Genomic DNA, 13,068 nt, shown 5'->3' with positions numbered 1-13,068 from the left:
GGGCAATAGGCCCATGACTTAACCAAAAAGGCCTTCTGTGAGCAGGCTGAGTTATTACTGCGAGTGTTGGGTGTTAGAGAGTGGCTGGCAATAATGTATATCCCACCCAAATGGGCGGGAGAAATATTATTCTCAGCCACTTGCTAGCACCCGCAGTAATAACGCAGCCTGCTCACACAAGACCTTTTGAAAGGCCTTCTGCAAGCTGTGTGGGCCTGTATTTGGGTCAAATTAGTGGCCCACCTTTTTTGCCAATGTGGGCCAGTTTGAAGAGTTACTCAACTGGACTATTATAGTTTTGAACAGTGTTGCTGAATAAATATTCTCTAAAGCCTTCTACGAGTATAAAATATTCATGCAAACCGGGCCCGGCTCCCCCACCCAAACTTCAAGCGCTCCTTACCTCCGAAAACGCCAGAGCCAGTGTGAGAGGGGGACTGAGATCCTCCTCTCACGCGATGACGTTGGCATCCGGGCTGGGCTCATAACATTGATACAATGTTATGAGCCCAGCCCCGGGTGCTTCTGCTTCGTCTGCAGTGCATGCTGTGCACAGCCTCACTCAGGCAGAGTAGAGGCAGAGGTTAGGCACAATCCTTTGTTTTGCTGTATATTTAATGAATCCTATCGCAGTTTGTGCGACAGGATTCATTAAATATACAGCAAAACAGCAGTATTGTATCTCAAATTGCGATGCCGCTTATTTTATGCCTTGCTTCATTGAATGAATGTCTGCAAACGAGGCTGGCAGAGCTGGGGGGAGGTTCGGTCAGAGGGCTGAGAGGTTCCAGGTGGGAGGAAAGGAGAGTGTGGTCAGACCAGGAAAGAGTGGTAGTGAGTGGTGTAGAGAGCAAGAGATCAGAATGGATGATGGCATCAAGAGTGTGTCCAGCCAAGTGGGTAGGGCTGGGGGGGGAATAGAGAGGGAGAGGGGGGTGTAGAGGTCACGGAAGAGAGTGGAGGTCGTGATTAAGGAGTCTAAGTGGATGTTGAAGTCACCCAGGAGGAGATTGGAGGTTAAGGTCACTGGCCTTAACAGGGTTGGTATCACGAAATATGATCATGCCTCTCACGACACGATGTTGGCTACTAGTATGTCACGTGTAATATGACCTCACCCGTCGCGCGGGGGAAACAAGTGGAGACGCTCACAATAATGTCTTGGAATGTAAGGGGACTCACAAACCAGACCGACTCGTCTCATCGCAAACTTTAGTAGAAGCCACAAGGTTAATGTATTATGTCTACAAGAGACACACTTAGCCTGTGGCGCACCTCTCCCCAAATTGGCGGGCTGGGATATACATAGATACTACTCCTCCTACTCCACACACTCCAGAGGGGTGGCTACCTACATTCATGGCTCTACAATATCGACTCCACAAGCAAATTCAAGATAAAGAAGGCCGGTACATAATCCTAGCAGGGGAACTATCCGGTATAGAACTACTACTTATTTTATGCCTTGGTATATATATTAATAAGAGGTGTCGCATGGCAATTTGCTATGCAATTCTGTCCGTTTGCTAATCAAACGGACACTTGTGTAGCAAAGATAGCTCTTTAAGTTGCCCTCTTCAATGAAACCACACCTCGCCTTGCACTTCCTCTCTTGCCCTCTGTGCTCTCTTCCTCCTCTTTTCTCTGTTCACTTCAAGTCCTAATGAAGAGAGAGTGCAGCAGTAATCATCTCCTCCACTCTTAAGTGCCAAGGCATGTGTGGGAGTGCTAGGCAAGAATTCATCTTTCTGTTACATATAATTGCAAGCCAGAAATAATCGAGATGCTGCTTTTTATATGCTGTCTGGCAAAGACCAGTATGTGTCAACCTTATATTTTTTAAAAGACAGTCCTGCAGTTCCATTCCTAAAATGTAGGTTGTTACAGAATGCTTGATTGTATCATATTAACGAGTGAACACTTTTGAAAATGTACATGATCACATGATCGAATGCACTAGATAGCAAACCTAGTTCTGTAACCTGTAGGTTGCATACATCTTGCAACTGGTGCTCATCCGATGAGCGGTTTTGTAGCAGTTACCCTGAAAGTGAGATGGCAGCAAATTAGAATATTCCACCTAGTGACCAATTCTCTTCCTGCTACACCTACTACTCTGCTTAGTCTCTTACTTTCTTTCCTCTTAAATAATGAATACAAAAGGCTAACTAGATGTTTACGCAAAAAAATGATCAATAGTACCGCCCAGACTGTACATCGACACATCTGCTGCAATACCACACACTGTAGTTATCCTTCAGAGCTCACTTTGCTCTATGATTACATTATATATTAACACCTGCGGGAGCTGGCCAAACGGTTTTCAGAGCCTTTTTACTCCTTGACATTCTATATTATCACCCAGTTGCTTTATACCAGCTACCCTGAAATTGAGATTGCCACAAACTACGATATTCCATTGAGTTTGCTTAGTTCTCCGCCTGCTACGCAATCCACGCTAAGTCTCTTTGTCCCCTTACAAAATGAATAAACAAAGCGAACTAGATGCTTACGCAAAGTAGTGATCAATTGCTCCACCCAATATAATATATATATATATATAGTGTGTACATCTACAGATCCAGTCAATACCAAACACTGTAGTTAGCCTTCAGAGTTCGCTTTGCTTTATGATTATGACTGCATTATATATTCCCGCCTGCAGGAGACAGCTGGCAAACTGTTTCAAGAGCCTTTTTTAACATAACTATTTATTTGTGTCCATCCATGCAGCTAACCTTTTACATTTTGTAGACACTCCGCTGTGGTTCGCAGTCTTTTCGGCCACTCGCATAGTCGTTTACATTTTATGACGGGCCAGTAGCATTTGCAAGAGATGTTTGAAACATTTATGTAACATTTACTTTGTTTGCAGGTAATGTCAAACAAAAGTTTCACTGGGCATGGCTGGCCTCTGGGTGGCATCAGTGTACCAAACAAAGCGGGTTTGTAGTGACATGCACCATTGTACACTAATCACATTTTAAATTAATTTGTTGTCCTCCATTGCTATGGGTCGAATGCATTTCTCTTCGGTTGAATAGGGAAACTAAGTTACCGGACCTGCAGGTCTAGCTGAATTTTAAAGAATTTGCAAGGCCGGACTCTTTTATGTCTTATTTCAGCGGTATGCAAAACTGCTGTATTGTTGCCCATTTTGTTTCTTGGGTACAAATAACTTTGTATGACAATAACAATATTAGTACAAAATTGCTAATCAAATGGGTCTGTTTGCTAATCAAAAGAATTTTCATTAGCAAACTCTGCTAATCAATTTTTGAAAACTAATTTATGCCTTGTATACGCTCCCAATGCTGACACCCCAGATTTCTTTTACCAATGTGCCAGACATATACACAGGTTCCCAACCTACGAGATTCTGGGTGGGTGATTTTAACCTAGCTCTCACATTCGGACTAGATAGATCTGTAACATCGCAGCAGGCCCTTCCACAAGTGGCCAAGGCTTGGTCCTCTATCTCTGCATACCACAACCTCCACGATATATGGCGGGGCGAACACCTTAATTTGAGAGAGTACACCTTATTCTCTGGGGTGCATTACAGCTCATCTAGGATAGATTACATTATGGCAACCACCGCCATTGTTAGAAAAGTCACAGAAACTGTTATACCCCCCCCCCCCCCCGAACCCTCTCTGACCATTCACCAGTTTTGGCGCGTTTCTCGGACCTTACAGGTCCCCCAGTCAACTCTGATGGCGGTTTAGAGCCTTGGCCCTGAAGGACGTAGCGTTCCAAGCCAAAATAAGCCAAGATAAACAGAGCTACTTCCAGGCTAATGAAGGGTCGGTACTTGACCAGGGTACAATATGGGAGGCTTTCAAAGTCTACATCGGGGGTGGGGGGGGTACTGCAACTTAAAATAAGGGGGGGAATGGGGGGGGTGCTGAAAGCCCTTCGCAGATCCATGAGGCTATTAGAGGACACTATTCGTGAGCTAGTGAACAAACAGGGCGCCTTAGACACTCCCTATATCCGCCAAGAACTGAAGGCCCATAGGGAAGAACATCTACAGTTGGCGGCCAGTGAGGAAAGATTCCTGGGTGACCCAATTCTAGCAGCCAAATACGGGGAGGGGACTCACCCAAACAAAACTCTGGCCTAGGCTATCAGACAGGAACAACACACCACCCCCATAACAGAAGTCATTGGTCAAAATGGGGCTATTATAAAGGACCTGCAGGGGATTAACAAAGAATTCTGTGAGTATTACGCTCGGCTATATGCATCACTCAATGACTCTGGGCACGATGTACTAACACAATATTTAGACGAAATAGCACAGGGTTGGCTGGACCAGGAATACGGGGACGCTCTAAATGGCCCTATCATTGAAGAGGAGATCCGCAAAGCAATAAAATTGCTTCCTAATGGCAAAGCCCCCGGGCTAGATGGGATAACGGCAGAGTTCTACAAGGCATGCGCAGACTTGCTCATTCCCCACCTACTACGTAAGTACGAGGCAGCCATGGCGGGAGGTACCCTACCAGAGTCGACCAGATCGGTGCTAGTAACTGTGCTTCCAAAACCTGGCAAAGCTCCCCGACAATTAGCATTGTATAGACCACTATCACTAATCAACACCGATAATAAACTGTTGGCAAAGATACTAACAGATCGTTTGCTACCGCATATGCCGACATTGCTTCTACCTGATCAGGCTGGCTTAATTCCCGGCCGCTCCACCCAGAATAATATGAGATGCCTATTCACTTTAATGCACAATGTGAATCCTGAGATACCAATGGTGATAGCGGCCCTCGATGCCAAGAAGGCCTTTGACTCCGTTGAGTGGCCCTTTCTTTTTGAGGTACTTCGACGGTCCGGGTTCGGCCTCACGTATATTAGCAGAGTTAGACTATTATATACAGCTCCTAGAGCTGCAGTGCATATGAACTGAATGGTCTTGGAATACATGTACCCCACGCGGGGCACCCGACAGGGCTGCCCTTTCTCCCCAATCCTAATTGCCTTAGCCCTGGAGCCCTTGGAATGTCACATTCGGGAATTGCATGCGCAACGAGGGATCTCCGTGAATTCCTTTCGTACCATTATATCCTTATACTCCGATGACATCCTGCTTTATGTTAAATACCTCAGTCAAAACCTAGTCCCTATAACGCGAGAGGTGATCAGATTTGGGGAACTATCGGGACTCGGAATCAGTTGCAATAAATCCGAAATCCTCCCCTAACCCGGGAGTACAGCATACCGATGTGGGCGATGAGTTCAGGTGGTGCCCCCAAGGGTTGCACTATTTAGGTATCATGGTCTCCACAAAAGTTGAAGTGCTATATAAGGACAACTATATAAAGGTACTAGAAACCCTGGAACACAAGGTTGAGTTGTGGATTTTATTTCCTATTTCCCAAGCCACCCGTATCGCCCTAGCTAAGATGGTCATATTGCCCAAATTGCTATACATCTTTAATAACGTGCCAATAAGGCCACCCACCCAAAACTGGACCCGCACTAGGAAGATAAGACTGGTGGGGGCTGGCAACCAACCCTGAATAGCATACGATACCCTTGCTGCCACATATGAACATGGTGGGATGGAATACCCTGACATACAACTGTATTACCTCGCAGCGCAACTACAGTATATATCGGGATGGAATCCCCCAAGCCTTAACTCTGCACGCCCTTATGGCGAAAGCGGTATCCATCTCAGATGACCTAATGGGTATGCTTTGGGGAAACCGAGGAACAGCCCAGAGAGGTGAGGTCCAGCCTATAGTTGTGACATGCAAAGCGTGGTAGCGGGTAAGTCATCTACTAGAGGCTGCCCCCGCTACCATCCTGACTTACCGATGTATAATATTGTTGGTATCCCGCTCACATATGAAGTCCTTCAGGGATCAGTCCCAACAACTAGGGGCACAGACCCCAGGTGACCTAGTACAGGATGGGAGGTATGTGCAGTGGGATGAGATGCGATTCAGATGCGATAACTCTGCTCCAGTATTATAGACTCGGAGGGATACTAAAGACATCAGTATGTGGGTAAACCCCTGACCTCCGATAAACTGGTTTCAACCTTATATAAAATTATTAGAAACAGGAGAGGGGCTAAGAGGTAAACGTACAAGGTAGTATGGGAGACCTTCCTAGATGACCAGATGTGTGAGGGCCAATGGAAACACATCTGTATGCAGATCCGTCCTATTTCACTGAATGCCCGATACAGATTGATTAATTACAAGTTTCTGCATCAAGTCTATTACTCCCCTTTAAAGCTAAGCAGGTTTTACCCCGGTAGCTCCCCAGCTTGCAAGAGATGTGGCAAATAACTAGCAGATTCTTATCATGTGGCATGGGACTGCCCCCGCATTAGATCGTTCTGGGAAAAAATTGAGGGTCCAATGTCTGTAATGCTTCCCTCAACTCGGGTTTACTCACCTGCTCTTTGGCTCTTGGCTTTGATTGAGGGCGGGTCCCGATGCGAAAAGAGACAGCTGGGAATGGCCTCAGTAACTGCCAGGTACATCGTGGCCACAACGTGGGGCAAACATAAGCCCCCTACGTTTTACATCCTGGATAGATAACATGAGAATGTGTGAACTCGGAGAAACCAGATATGCGACAACGCTCCCAGTAACCAGTTGCCCAATTGACTACTGGCCTCCTTTCAGACAATATCAAGCGGATGCCGACCTGGAAGCACAGTCACCTGCAATAAGCTCATGAGGCTGCATATAGTCCGAGCAAGAGGAGGTCGTGAATACAGGGTTGCTGATGAACAAGTAACAAAACAAAGACATTCCAGTACTTGGCTGTCTTGAAACCAACGAAGGGCGTCAAATGAATGTAGATCCTTGGTTATACTGCGAGTCGTGCAGTCAGGGTACGGGGAAGGGGGTATGTGAGAGAGGGGATGAAGTAAAGGGTACTGCTGGTTTGTTTTCTTGTTGTTACTCGAAAATCAATAAAGAAAGTAAAAAAAAACAACATATTTTTCCATATTCACCCTTATGGCTATGACTTTTATACCAAAGACGCAACAAGCATTGAAAACACTGGAACCTGGAAGTCTGGACACTCTCCTTGCTGATCCTGATATGTCTGGTGGAGATGGCCGTTTGTTCAAAGGACAGCAACTATGTGTGCCTACAGCAATTCCTTAATCTGAAGTCCTTCGAATGTGTCGCAGTTTCCTGCCTTTCGTCCGCAGAGGCACGAAGGGTACTCTCAATATGGTTTCATTTCTGGTGGCCACACCAGAATTCCGATGTTGAGGAATACATAGCTTCCTTTCTACAATCTGTAAGGGTGTCCCCCAACTAAGCTCACACCATAATAAATGTACCCTTCTAGGGAAATAAGGCAAAACGTCTATCTTGTAAGAATAACCAGTTTCATCTTACATAAATGAAGATGGTAGCAATGGACTCTGCTGCCTGAATGGTCTTCTCCTGTCCTCCTTCCGTTCCTTGCTGCCAAAGTGGTACCAGGCAGGGGTTTATATAGTCCTATCTTGCTGTGGTGGTGTCACTAGGTATGGACCCTAGCTTCACCCCAAACCATCCTTCTTCCATAATGGGATGCTCCAAAGCCTTCTTTTCTTCATTGTCAGCGGTTTTTGTCAGGGCATGCTGTCCTACATTTTGCTAGTGTATGTAAGAATACACTGTAGCTCATGCTTTCCTTCATTTTGCTACCTATGAACAATTTTATGTACTCCATATTCCACTCATTCTACTCATGTTTTTATCTGGTCCTGAAATCTCCTCCACCCTTAATATATGCCATTCTGCATTTTGTCACACAGAACATGTAATTCCTATTCTTAGCCTGCATGGACCCTTGACGGACAGTAGACGGCTGGTAAGTCAGTGTGCTGCCAATGCATGGCCATAGTGATGAAACATTGTATGAGCGCCTGTGATCCATTTTTAACTCGCATGCTACATTCCTTCTCATAAGGAGGGGGGGAGTTTGCCTCCCTACCGCACTAAGATTTTACAATGCCTTGGATCTGACGATACAAATCTATTCAGCTAATAGTTAATTGCGCCTTATATTTAATCAATAACTGCCTTCTTCAGTGCCTGCCCACTTCTGTGTATGTGATTTATATTTGCATGAGAGAAATCCCAGTGCCCCTCCCCCACCACCCCCCTATTCCATTATAGCACCTAAAAGAGGTCTTGTCTGACTCTAAAAGGCATGGGGGTGTGGGAGGAACCTGGTTCCTTCCCAACAAGTCTTAAGGGGAACCCAGGTTCTCCCTATGGGAAATTACAACAGCATCCCTTACCTACCCAACACCGGCAACACATTTCCACTAAATTTATTGTGGAGCTACCCCTTTCCAAAGGTTGCGCGGCCATCTTGGTCACTTTGGATTCATTTCCCAAATTGGCACATTTTTCCCTATTAAAAAAGCTACCTACTGCTAATTAACTAGAATAGTTTTTTTATAACCCACTTAATACCTGATATCAGTTACTGGATTCAAACCTGTGTTGCTATGCGTTGTCTTGCTTCCAAGACAAACACGTTGCCCCTTAGCCTATCCTCCCAGCCTGTGATAGCTAGTGTGCTTTTTCATGACCAATTCTGTTCACATGGCCTACCTGATTCCGTCTTATCTGATTGTGGATCTCAGTACATCTCTAAATTCTGGTTTCATCACTACAAGAACCTCGGTTTACATAAGAGTGCTCTTGTCTGGCTAGCATCCGCAGACCAATGGTCAGACTGAACGTCTGAGCCAAACACTGGAGCAATATTGCGCTGATTCTCCTCTGCCAATGGTGACAACTGGGTTGATCTTTTCCCCACCATAGAGTTTGCATATCACAATTTCACTTGCGCTTCTATCAAAGACAGCCCTTTCCATTGCACTTAATGGTTACCATCCCCCGATCTTCCCTACACTCGCTTCTATGGATTACAGCATTCGTCTGTGGATCTACGGTCCTAATAGGATATCTGTGCAGCAGTCACAAAACGCCTGATAAGAGGAGAAAGGAGTATTCTTTTCATGTGGGTCATCGGGTTTGGTTATTTTCTTGTTACCTTCCTCCTAGAGTGACTCCTTCTAAATCATCCCCAAAATACTTTGGAGCTTTTCCTATCATCAGACGCATCAACCCTGCAGCCTTTTCCCTACATCTCCCTGTATCTTTGTCTCAGATCCATTCTGTTTTCCATGTTTTGCAACTAAAGCCCAATTCGCCCCACCGTCTGTGTTCCTGGGTGGAAACCCTGAATACAAGGTCATGCAAATTTGCGACTCCTGGTATTACTTTGGCAGACTCCAGTACCTCATTGACTAAAAGGACTATGAGCCCTGGGAACTTGCCTCCCATGTGCATGCACCGAAGTTGGTCTGCCAATTTCATCTGCGACACCCGTGAAAACCTGATATCTACCCCTTTGGGTGGGGGCATACTGTCATGCAACCCTGGTGGCTCCTTCATCGGTGCTGCTCCCATTGAGACCAGTGGTGCCTTTCATGAAGCCTCAGGACTGCTCTCTCTCCTGCTCTTACTAAGATAGCGGCCACAGGACCCTGTGTAAGTCATGCAGTGATGTCATACACCTTCCACAAGATGGCACGCAATGCCGAGATGCAGATCATTCAGGATGTATGGTATTAAACTGGTAAGGTTTTCCGGCTCAGAACGTCTCATCACTTGCATGTCAACATTCCCTGCATGCTTCTTCTTCCTTCTGGCCACCTGGTTCTTTCTTGTTTCCCCTGCATGTTCCTGATTCTCATCCCCTTCTGCATACTTTGTCTGTCCATTCCTCTTGTGTTGCTCTTCAGTCTTACTGTTCTCAGCTGTGGAAGTCTTCATCCTGTTCTCGCACAGCCTTCCATCCTGCAACACCCTCCCTAGGGGACGAGACAAGTGGGACCTCATCAGGAGAGACTCCCACACCACCAACCCCCTTTGGGGACAAGGACTTCTGTTCCTGTGAGGAACTTCTGATGCCCTCCAAGTGATGGCTAATATGGATTTACTGAATACATCAGAACGTTGCAAGTTTCATGAAGATACATTGAACCTATATTATCAACAACAAGAAACTGAGTCTCCAATGGACTATGCTGAGGATGCTGAAAAAGGATGATAAACCAAAGAATCAGCGAGAGGAGGCTGAAAGCAGAGAGAGTGTGGGAAGCAGAGAATATCAGGGGAAGCACCTTGTACGTAACAGAGAAGAAGGAGGGGAAGTTGTTGCAGAACGTGTGAGCTGGGAGACCAACGTGCGAAAACAGAGAAAATCCAAACAAAGTTGGAACCGAGAGTTTGGTGGTGGTATGACCACACAGCAATTGTGTTGGGCAGCTGGCCCGCACAACAACGCCAGCACCACCTGCGGGAGGAAGACGCACCCGAAGTGAGTCCCAGCAACAGATATATCCACAAGGCGAGAGCGGGACGCCTATGAAACGAACATTGTGCAAAGTGAACTGCAGAGGTTCCAAGAAACCGAGAGGAAGTACAAAGTCCTACATGCACCGGCTACATTACCCCTGAACACAGAAGGTAATATGGGGAACGGGAATACCGGAAAGTTAAAAGGGACTCTGTAGAAGTTGAACGAAACCCATCCCAGTACTAATGTAAAGAGAATTGGAAACAGGCAGATGAATCAGGACTGTAGTAATGAGATGCAGAGAAACGGGAAACGCACAGAATGGGAAAGAAATGGAATTGGAATCCTATTTCACCTGAACTGTGTTTATGCGATAATGAGAAACCCAAACTCTGCAGAGTGGAACAGTAATGGAAATGAAAGCTTAACACCTCGGAACTGATCTAATGGGGTAAAGAGGTATAGGAAACCAACATAAGGGAGGAGGAATAGAATTGGAATCTTATTACGTCCAAACTATATTAATGAGAATCTTATTGCCTTGGGAATAGAGAAAGGTCAACCCATATCCCAAAGTCATGTGGAGTCCAGACCTGTGATGTCAGGAAGATAAATATCATACATGAAAGAGCACCCCAGGAAGAGGTGAACTATAATTGAAAGTTGAGCAACCAACATTCCCGAGAGGAGAACCATATACAAGGGGGTCAGGAGACCTACAATAGAGGGGTAAGAAACTTGAGCAGAACAAAGATGATCTCTACTTAAGAGGACAAGGAAGCGATCAGTCACCTAAAACGAACTGCAGAACTTGGTCCAAAGGATACGCAAACACTATTTACATATGACCTTTTGAGTAGAATAATATAATATAATAAAGAAAACGCAGATGAAGAGAAACAGCACCCAGGAGAAGGGAGTAATTCTCCTGGCTTAGTTAGTTATAGTTGTGGTAGGGTCAGATAAGTTAGTTTGGACAGTGGACAGACTTGTTTTGGACATTCACTCTGACTGACGAGGGCCTTAGTTGGTAAAATAGGTAGGGAACACCCCATAAACCTAGGAAAAGGTAGGCATTATTTTATTTTAAATAAATGAAATGGTGAAAATGTCTTCACAGCGTCTGTGTCCTCCTTCTGACCTCCACGGCACCTTTCTCTCAAACTTTGGGGAGTGGGGGAGCCTTCCACCTCCCAAGCCCAGTCTCTCTAATCCTATTGATCTTATGTAAATCCTAGAAGAATCCGGTTTTGAGTGCCAGCTTTATGTGGATGACACTCGGATCATGGTGGAGCTCCATGGGAACCATGATGGAGGCAGTGCAGTGGAGGATTGCCTAGGAGTGATGCAAAGATGGATGGTAGATAACTGTTTGCAGCTAAATGGGAACAAGACCAAAATATTATCATGTGGTGGTTTTATAGATGCTTTTCTTCCTTTTCGCAGGCCTGTTAGTTTGAGCACTCCTCCCGTTTTGAGGTAGTCTGAAATTTAGGGGCTCTTACAAGTAGATGCAGTTGTGAAGAATGTAGTAATTTTAGGCACCTCCTTGGCCCGGACCACCGAAATATTTTAGTTCGGCAGTTGTTCTATCAAGAATACAGTACTGTTTATTTGGGGGTTTCCTAAGAAAGTACTATGCAAAAGTCAGTTTGGAGAGACTCAAAGTCTTACGAAACAGCAGAACAGCAAAGGTTCATGTGGACACTTCATCCTCTAGGTAAGGATGCTAGAAGAACACACCGTTTGAGACCCTGTTAAAGGGCTCGAAAATAGGCACACAAGCTTGGGTCAGAGGTGAAAGTGGACCACCCTGGACACCTCTATGTGTACTCCAACACTCTCGAGAGACTTCTTGGTTAAGGTAAGCAATTCCTTTTCACCCCACAGTACCTTAGGTTGGAAAAAATGTTTGTGACCGGATTCTCCTCTGTGCAGCAGTGATGGACCCGGTCTACGGATTCCTTGATCTGGTGACAAAAGGCAGGACAATGAACAGGATGTCTCAGCACAAGTCTAGAGAGAGAGAGGACTTCTGGCACAGATTTCTTCAGCTTCTCAGGTCAGTCTGCGGTTTTGGGCCTTTTCTGCAACACAACAATGGACACGATTCGCCCAGTCAATCTTCTTCGATTCCTGGAGTCCTGCACCCTGGTGATGGGACTAGGATGAGTCAGATTGTGTCTCTGAAGGTTCACTTGGAGCTCAGTAAAGACTTGGATGGATTTGGCTTTGGTAAAATGATACACTACGATTGGGTCAGAGGTCTCCTGGTATTCGCGGTCTGCAGCTCTGGAAAGGCACAGCACCTCGAGAGATGGCTCAGATTGTAGTTTGTTTCAGGGCTGGTTGGTCGCACCAGCCAAAGGGAAGGAATCGTCCTCTTCAGAGCTCCTCGGTTGCATCGAAAATGCAAACAGGACAGTAGGGGTGTCACAGTATTAGTTTTATGGCGGTACGATAACCTTCTTGCCAAATGACGGTATATCATGGTTATCGCGGTATAGCAGGTGGCGTTAACTAATCTTAACAAATATTTTCTTAAAAGGTTAAATTGTCAGATTTATCATCACAAACAAAACCATGCACCCAGGGCCAGAATTGGGCTTTTCAACATACTTTCCACTGAAATGCCACCCCTTGCTTCCACCAAACACAAGAACACATGTGGAGAGGAGGGGGGTGGGGGTGGAAGCCCTGCTGCGACTGGCA

General features: G+C 45.7%; 1 protein-coding gene across 1 annotated transcript in view; it reads left to right on the top strand.

Moving 5' to 3' along the window:
- DDX10 (DEAD-box helicase 10) overlaps positions 1 to 13,068 on the top strand; it is a 1,554,249-nt gene that overhangs the window by 14,424 nt on the left and 1,526,757 nt on the right. The gene's annotated exons all lie outside the window — the stretch shown is intronic.

Source organism: Ambystoma mexicanum, chromosome 7q (assembly GCF_040938575.1).
Source record: "Ambystoma mexicanum isolate Mex_15411 chromosome 7q, UKY_AmexF1_1, whole genome shotgun sequence".
NCBI lineage: Eukaryota > Metazoa > Chordata > Amphibia > Caudata > Ambystomatidae > Ambystoma > Ambystoma mexicanum.
The sequence above is the reverse complement of the archived record's forward strand: the minus strand, read 5'-3'. Positions and strand labels throughout refer to the sequence as shown.